Genomic DNA, 9,016 nt, shown 5'->3' with positions numbered 1-9,016 from the left:
GTTCCTCTCCTCTCAAAATTCATCAATTAATCAATTGAATTAATAATTAATCAAATGAAAGGGAACATCAAGCCATTTACCCAAAGCCTGCCTGGCAGATACGGAGTGTCTGATGATATTTATTTCCCTGGCTAAAAAGCAGTGCCTTGTTTCCATTTGGCTTAACGTGTCATTAATCACGTTTGCTATGCTTGTTATGATTATTATGTAAATTCATATTTTAGCCATTAGGCTTGCTCCCTGTAACATAGAAAACTGTAGGATAGCATCCCTGCGACAGTTGTAATCCAATATCTGCAGCCCTTGTTAAGACGTAGCTAATTTGTAGCTAATTTTCAGAATTTGACAAAGCTGTGCACTCCTAGAGGTCTTCTCCATAACCCTGTCCACTGTCCCATATCATGGCCACACATCTTGGGGGAGCAAAGCATGGAGTTGAACCCGTTTTAGCCAACCAGTTAGGACACAATTAAGTTCACCAGCTGTGCAAGCCCAGTGCAAGAGAAAAGAGCATCAGTTTCACTGCACATATAATGGATATCTCAAGCCCTAAGTAAAATTACAACATAGTTTAATAATGTTGATTATGGAATATTTGGAAGCTGTGATACATTTTTAAAGTGCTAAACCTCTGCACAGACCTCACACATACAATAATAAAATCTGTGTGAATCTTCAGCATGTCTGAGATATTTATCTCTCTGGATTTGAACCTGTGACAATTACAGATCCATGGAGACAAAGTCAACTTGGAATGCTTTTCAGGGACAGTCAGTTGTGGGATTTCTGAGAGCTTGTTTCCTTTCCTGAGTACTGAATCCCTGCACTCGCAGTAGCAGGTCGTGTGAAGTGTAGCATTGGTAAAACACCTGAGATATCCATCTGCACATGGAGAATCACAGCATGACAGGAGACGAGTTTCAGCCTGCAGTGGCACTGGCGCGGGAGCCTCTCTCTCTCTCTCTCTCTCTCTCTCTCTCTGTCTCTCTCTCTGTCTCTCTCTCTTCTTCTGGAGGTGGACGCTTGATTCCAGCACAGTGGCAGGTCCCCCCTAGAACAGGAGAGGGAGCTATGAGGGCGTTTCGGGCAAAGTGTCTGTGCCAACCTTTCCCCCGTGATACACACACACACAAGCTCCCCTGCTCTGTCGGGGCAGGGAGAGAGAGGTGGGAGTCACATTCCAGTCATACTCCTGCATGATGGAGCTTTATGAATACCTTACTGTCCAAATCTGTGCACAGCATCATGCAAATGACACATGCAATCAGAACAACACAATTAGGATACAAAGCGCACTCATCAGAGATTACAATAGCAGCTGCTAAGAGTGCCAGTTCAAGTGTATGAGTAATATATTTAAGGAGCCAAATGATTTATTTGAAGACAACATACGGTAGGTCATACACCAATCCTGCTAAAGGCATCCATTTAACACTACATCGCCTTACCTTAAGTTTACATTAAGTTTACATAAGTTTACACTAAGACTACACTATACTGTTTATCAGGAAGCAATCTGCACCACTTAAACAGAAGTGATGGGTTTCACAGGCACAAGGTTTATGGACATGCTCAGGTATAATGAAGTATTACAGACACATAGTAAATGCATTATGAAAGTTAAACTGGCATTATTTAGCCATTACACATGCTCTATGACATGAAACATTGTGTTACCCGCCCTCCTGGGTTTTCGCTCATTGAAAACAGTGTTGCAACTTCACTCTCAGATGTGGAATAAAGGCAGCTGGTTGAGTAATGCACTAGGTTTGTGGTGTCATAACCTGAAAAGCGAGATTTTTTAAACCCCTGCAGGGAGATGTTGTACTCTTTTTGGTGATGAAAAATTAACAACTTCTGAGGAAATTACAAGAATTTGCATAAGTAACATGAGTTACAACTAACACAAAAAGCCTGCAGATATTCATTCTGAGGAAATGGCCCAAGATGACCCCTCCCATCCCTCCCTGTCACCCTTCCCCCGGCATCCCCCCCCTTCTGCCCTAATCAAAGTTGGCAGGGCTCTGGGTTTCTCGGATTGGTGAGAACAAAAAGACATCATTTTTAGAAGCCACCAGTGGGAGACGGAACATGATGTCAGCTGAAACCTGGCAACCCCTGCTCTCTTCCCATCACAGGAAGTGACACAGTGATCCGACAGCCTGAGCTCTCATACGACTGATCGGCAGCCTATAGGATCGCTCGGAGATTCCGAGACAGGAATGCAATTTCCTCTGCAGGTAAAGCGTGTCCTGAGGCACTTCTTCCCACAAAAAAGAGCCAGACACGATCATAAAAGCATAAAAAACCACAACCAGCCAAAGAGGAGCAGCCATCATAATGAGGGAGATGATTCAGACAGTCACGGTCCACACGGCAGCCAGGGTGTTTTGTGTTTATGGTTATTATTATTGAATTAATCTTCCATTAGCCTTTCCTGGCACTCAGCCAGCAGGTAATTTCACAAGTTGATGGGAGCTACTGGAAAAAAGAAACCGCTACATAACTATATGAACACCAGTGGACACCAAGAAAAACAATTCTATGGAAATTACAGTAAATTACCAGCAATACAGTTTTCTGTTCTTGTTCCTGTTCACTTACTGTAAATTCCCCGTGCTGTGGTTCTTTCAAATTTCTCTGGTAATCATTTTTAATGTAATCTTCAGTGACAGCATTTTACTGTAATAATACCCTACTGCTGTAACTAATCAGACATCCATTAGTATGTATTTCACTGTACAATTCCCATCCATACTTCTTTCCACATTTTACATGCACATACCGGTCTTGCTGTGTGGAGACCCCTTAAAACACTTAATGTAACATACAGCTATTTCCATAGTTTCTTATAATACATTCTTAGTGAATTCTGACTACTCTGATAACAATGTAAATATCATGCAAGGACATGTGTAAACTTCAAAAGCAAGGTGTACAGTTCTACAGTCAGATGGAAAATTACTGCATGCATTGAGCAATACACTTCAACACTAAGACATGCCTATTTGAATCCACTACTTAGCATGCTCCTGAGCTTACTCTTTACACAATATCCTGCGAACATCCACTCAGCATCATGGATGACTCCATTCCTCTGACTATGACATGCATTTGTCGGATCTGATGTGATCCTGAGATCCAGTGAAGCCAGGCATTTGATACAACAGCAGTGGCATATTTAATCTCAGCTTCAGTACATAGCAAAGGGTGACCCTGTGAATAGGTGATATGGCAAGATGATGTTGTGACCGGGTGAAGCTGTGACAAGATGATGTTGTGACAGGATGATGCTGTTACAGAAGGATGTTGTGAAGGGGTGTCTTTGTGACAGGATGATGTTATCAAAGTGTGATATTGTGTGAGATTGTTACAGGATAACATGGAGAAAGGACAATTTTTTGACAGGGTGATGCTGGGAAAGAATGACATTATGACAGGATGATGCTGCAGCAGGTCATGGCTGTACCATGATCTCAAAACAAGGCGCAGACTATCTCTCTCTCTCTCTCTCTCTCTCTCTCTGTTAAACAAACACTACAGAGCTGGACAGCTTTTCACATTAAGCTATCTCCAAGGAAACAGGCCATGAACACTCCCCTTCCACTTGGCCCCTGTGGTGGGAAAAAATCAGCCTCAAACACAAACTGTTTGTTGCAGCATGTGTGAAATCTAACAAGGTAATGTAATGTTCTGCATAATAATGTGCAGTTTAAGTTTAATCCATAGTGAATGTATTTTCACTTCATGTGACTCCTGGATGCATAAAAACTATAACCGAGATTGTTATACACTCGCAACAGAAAAAAACCCTCCACAGATGAATTCATCGCTGTATTACAACACATTGAATTTTCCCATTGAGATGGTGACCATGTGGCTCTGATAGCACTGTTCCTACAGCCCACCTGTGGTTTTGAGTCTGAGCTGTGTCATTTTGCAGATGGTGCCTGGGAATCCACAGTGGTGTAACACAAATGGCCCCGTTCTGTGTTTGGCAGTCACCCTTTAGTGTGACATCAGTGGTGATGTGCTTATCCTCCAGTCGGCATTTGATTCACTGTGGGGTATTGTGGGAGTTGTGGTGTAAAAACACCAATGGCTGTGTGACAGTTTCACACTTCAGAAGTCCTGTGTGAGTATAGGGGAAGTTACCAAGAGGCTGTCCTATTGAAGTACAATTGGCAAAAAAGGGAAAAAGCATGAAGAAAATACTAATCATAAGTGGTTGGTGTGGTTCATTGCATGCTATGAATGCGTCATTGTGATTCCTTAACATTCAACATTCAATTTTCTGCCTAATTTTGTCAAGATATTAACTGGGTAGTGATCATGCACATCATTCAGTCTCCTGTCTCAGAGGGCTGGTAGTGTGGCCTTTTTTGAAACCGCTGATGCCAGTCGAGTTGAAGTTTCCCACTGACACTGCAATATGGGAATTTTGTCTGAAGTGGTTCCAGCACTGAAGCTCCCTGTAGTGTGCATGGGCTGTGTTATATTTTCCAGTACATAGTGGTATTTCTGTGACCATACGCTTGTATGGTAGAAAGAAAAGTAGAAACAAAAATATATCCATAGCGAAGCAGATGTTTGACATACAGTGGCATGGGATGTGAACCCAGACAACACTTCAACATGAAAGATGTGGACACGTGTGAAAACACAGCCAACACCTACCCAACAAATAAAATCCGCAGCCCAAGCAAATCTCCAGAAAATGTGACTTCACTTTATTCACTTGGTGTATTTATTTCAAGTTTATTTGACCAGGTCAAGGCACTGAGAACCGGAGCTCATTCTGAATGGCAACAGCAAGAGCCCGGCTACACAGCGAACACAAAGCAATCAGACAGCGAGCAGAAACAAGAAACCAGCCAGGATAAATGGCGGCCAGCAGAGCTCTGACCTTGTACATAAAAGCAGGATGTGAGATAGAGTTACCTAATTTCAACTCTCCATTGTAACTCATTCCAGTTGTCAGCTGCTGCTGGCTGAAATAAGTTATAACACAACACTGTATGACCCTTTGGGCCTTTTGAGGTTACACTGAAAATGAGCTCATTTCATGCAAAAGCTGCCCTAGAAAGTGTGCTATATTCATACGGTGTGCTTATCTTTGAGCAGTCAGTGACCACATGCGTTTGCTATTTTCACTGATGTAACAAAAACACATCAGTGTTAGGGAAATAGTAGGACAGGAGAAGGGACAGTGGATCTGTGGAAAGCTGATCATTGGTTTCCAAGCAAACTAATGGAATCATTCCAACCCCTCAAGCAAACTGCATCATTGGGTAATTCAGCGTTTCTCAATTTTACTCCTGGAGCCCCCCTGCCCTGCATATCTTCTATCTAGCCTTGCTCCAAACACACCTGATTAGTGTGATTAACATGCTCTTGATTAAATCAGGTGTGCTCAGCTAATCAAAAGTGCCAATGATGAGTTCAGTCAGGTAGGTAGAGCAGGGAAAGATGCGGAGCAGGGGGGCCCCAGGAGCAGGATTGAGAATCAGTGGAGTAATTTGAATCACACAGTCATGTAAATAATTGGTGAAGCAGAAGTGGTGGAGCAGTAAGGTAAGATGGAGGGTAGGGTAACGTGCTGCTTCAGCTGGGCTACATTCTCATCTTCTTCTTCTTGGCGAGTCCTCATACAAAACTAGATGTGATTCAACCAAAACTGAACACATTCTGTGGCAACACAGTTGTATTCTGCAAGATCCTGTGCCGTGCATTGGTGCTCCAATGATGGACAACTTCCATTCTCATGACGTGTGCAGACACAGGAAGAGAGAAACTGTAGCACATTGCAGCCCACTTACAAACATGCTCATGGGAGTCTGACAGCCCAGTCCATAAGGAAGACATGCTCACGGCCAATAGGATGACCGTTTACCTGTTCAACATAACGTTTACATTAAACTACAGCGTTATGGTAGATGTTAAATAAACAGAAATGGATTTATTAAGTTACATTAATGTTATTTAGCAGATGACCTTACCCAGAGTGACTTACAATTTTATCCATTTATACAGCTGGTTATTTACAGAGGCGATTGTGGCTTGAAGTCCTTGCTCAAGAGTAAAAGCAGTGCTCCAACAGGGGATCAAACCAATGGCCTTCCACTGTCCATGAACAATATGTTGTTCTCTTATATTTTTTGATCACTTATCACTGATCACATGTCTCATATTTGTTTTGATCACTCACCTCCCTCGGCTGCCCCCCTCAGACTCTCCCTGGAAGAGCAGTGTTCCTCCTTTTCCCCTGCCACCTTATGGAAGCTCACCTTGGTGCCATTTGACCAGAACCTGCCCTAATCTGCTGATTGGACAGAAACCTGAGCTGAATGAAAGAACGAATTATATCGTAATTATACTCTAATAATAAAATAAATCCATTTAAGTTCACAGCACAAAGAGTTCTAGTCTTCTGATATAGATATTTTCTCCACAGAGATTTAATGCTTTTTTCGAGGCTGTTCTTTCCATCAGATGAAAAACATGCATCCATTCTGTCAGACTGCAGCATCACAGCCACGTCCTTGCATTCTGTAGCGGTTTATAAACAACACATGAATAATCCGCTTGAATGTGAGGTGAAGTGAAACAACTAAGACTTATGTATGCATGTATGTGTGTGTGTGTGTGTGTGTGTGTGTGTGTGTGTGTGTGTGTGTGTGTGTGTGCGCGCGCGTGTGCACATGTGTACTTAAAGGGAAGGATGGCATGCTATTTATGAAAAGAAATTCTTATATAAAGCAACCACTCAGTGTTGAGACTGTGCTTGCATGTGAGCATGCATATATGTGAGCATGGGATAGAATGAGAAGTTGCCATTAGTGCATGAACAACCCCCCTGTCCCCCCCGCCTGCCCCAGCCATGGAAGCCGGAGTCAAAAGCATCGAGTGAGTTTGTACATGCATCTTAACTGGGGAGTGGAACAGTGGCTCTGTGGTAAGACACTGGCCTGAGATGAGCTGTTACAGAAACTAACCACGTGGGGAGAAAAGCCTTTTTCCGCACTCACATAGTTTCCAACCTGCCCTTACTGGGGCTAATCAGGAGCAGAACCTTCCTCTCCGATCTTGAGGTAATTGAGAAAAATGAGCAGAAATTAATGGGCACGTTTCTGAGTAACCCGCTCTCTGGGAAACATGCTAGCAGCCAACACAAACCTCTTGTTCTCTTGAGCAACTAGTTGCTCTTATAATGGATTTAAATATTTTATTGATCTCTATTATTTATTCATTTTGTGGATGCTCTGCCTCAGAACATCTAAAAAGGAACATATACATACACACACATACACACACACACACACACACACACACACACACACGTATATGTATACAGGAAGTGACTACAAAAGAACCATAGGAGCAACTGCAGGAGCAACATGAAAGTACATTATTTTTAAGGCATTGCATAGCATCGGCAATCGGCTGACTCCGTGTCTCACACAGAATATTCTCAGGTCATCAGATAAGGGTTTTCTTTGTGCCTCCGTGATCCATTCAAGAACAAAGGGTGACCTCACTTCCTCTGTGTACCGCCAGAAAACGAGCTTGCTAGTCGTTGTCACCTTTAAAGCCCTTTTGAAAACACACCAAAACATTTTTATAATATTTAATATTTTCACAATGTTTTTATTCTGTCACTTGATTTCATATACCTGCTTAGTTTTGCACTGTACTGTATATATGGTGTGTGTGTTGTATCAAATTCTCTTTATTGTATATATTTTTTTCTTCTCTCATTTTTATGAATTTTCTCTTAGCTGTACAAACAGCAGGGTTGTACAGAATTGCTACAGAAAGCTTGTTATGTGGTTTATCAGACTGAATCTGAGGGAGAGGTTACGTGACAAACTTGCCATTGTTTAGAGACATGGATGGACCTAGGCACGCATATTAAAATTCCAGAAAAAAACACTGTTATTTTCTAATTATGACATCACGAGATGCTTCCGATGCGTGCGTTCATTGAATTCCAGTGGTGGCTTGTATTTTCCAACTGCTTCGTATATATGTGTTCTGCGCTGCCACCTTGAGTTACAACTTGTGTATTGCAGAAATGTGTGTCTTTAGATATTGTTGGGGGAAAATCCTGACCTATTGGCAGTTAGATAGCAAATTTATGTTTCTTTTTTAGAATAAATTAACTGAAAAAATGGTGTTCTTGATAAAACTACAGAGAAAACATTTTCAGGCTATCAATAATACTACTGTTTCATTACTCAAGATGGTGTGCATTTTAAAGCATTGTTCTTTGACAGTGTTTTGAAACAATTCAATAGCCATGTGTGGATAGAGGCTAGCTAGAGTTTCTAATAATACCTCTTTACACAGTGTAGTCCTGTCATTGGCTGAGAGTTTGCAAATAGTGATGTTTGTGGCTTTGGCAGCTGTTTTTTGCCTTTGGTAAATGACCTTTCTTAGGGAGAATTAATATTCTAGGTGCATCAGATTGACACACTGTTACTCATTTATAGTGACTTTACAATCAGAGAACCCTCTGCATGTCCATTTTGGCCATTAGAAAAAAAGAGATAAGAAAGTAGTTTAGTGAAAGTCAAGCCAAGTGAGGTATTGAGGCATACATCTGTGAGTCTGTGTGTGTGTGTGTTTTTTTAGGGGGGGGGGGTAGCGTGTGTGTGTGTGCGTGTGTGCGTGTGTGTGTGGTTGCTCCTGCTGGTGAAGCCTCAGAGGGATTACAGATTGCACAACTTCTCCTGGGGCTTTCAGAGCAGAAGTGCATCACTGCTGACACAATGTGTTTGATTACTACATTTCAAAAATAACTGACTCACTGCGGAACTACACTTCCCTGACAGTGAATATAACAAGTGAATGCTATGTTATTAAACTCCAGAAACATTCTGTTAAAACAACATTTAAAAAGTCACAAATGTGATTTAAATAAACATGTTCTGGACAGGTGTTTTCTTTCCCTGTATAATTTTTGAAATGCAATTGGCACAATTAGATTTCAGAAAAAAAGATGTTAAATCAAATT

Source organism: Megalops cyprinoides, chromosome 3 (assembly GCF_013368585.1).
Source record: "Megalops cyprinoides isolate fMegCyp1 chromosome 3, fMegCyp1.pri, whole genome shotgun sequence".
Taxonomy (NCBI): domain Eukaryota; kingdom Metazoa; phylum Chordata; class Actinopteri; order Elopiformes; family Megalopidae; genus Megalops; species Megalops cyprinoides.
This window is presented reverse-complemented; position numbering follows the sequence as displayed.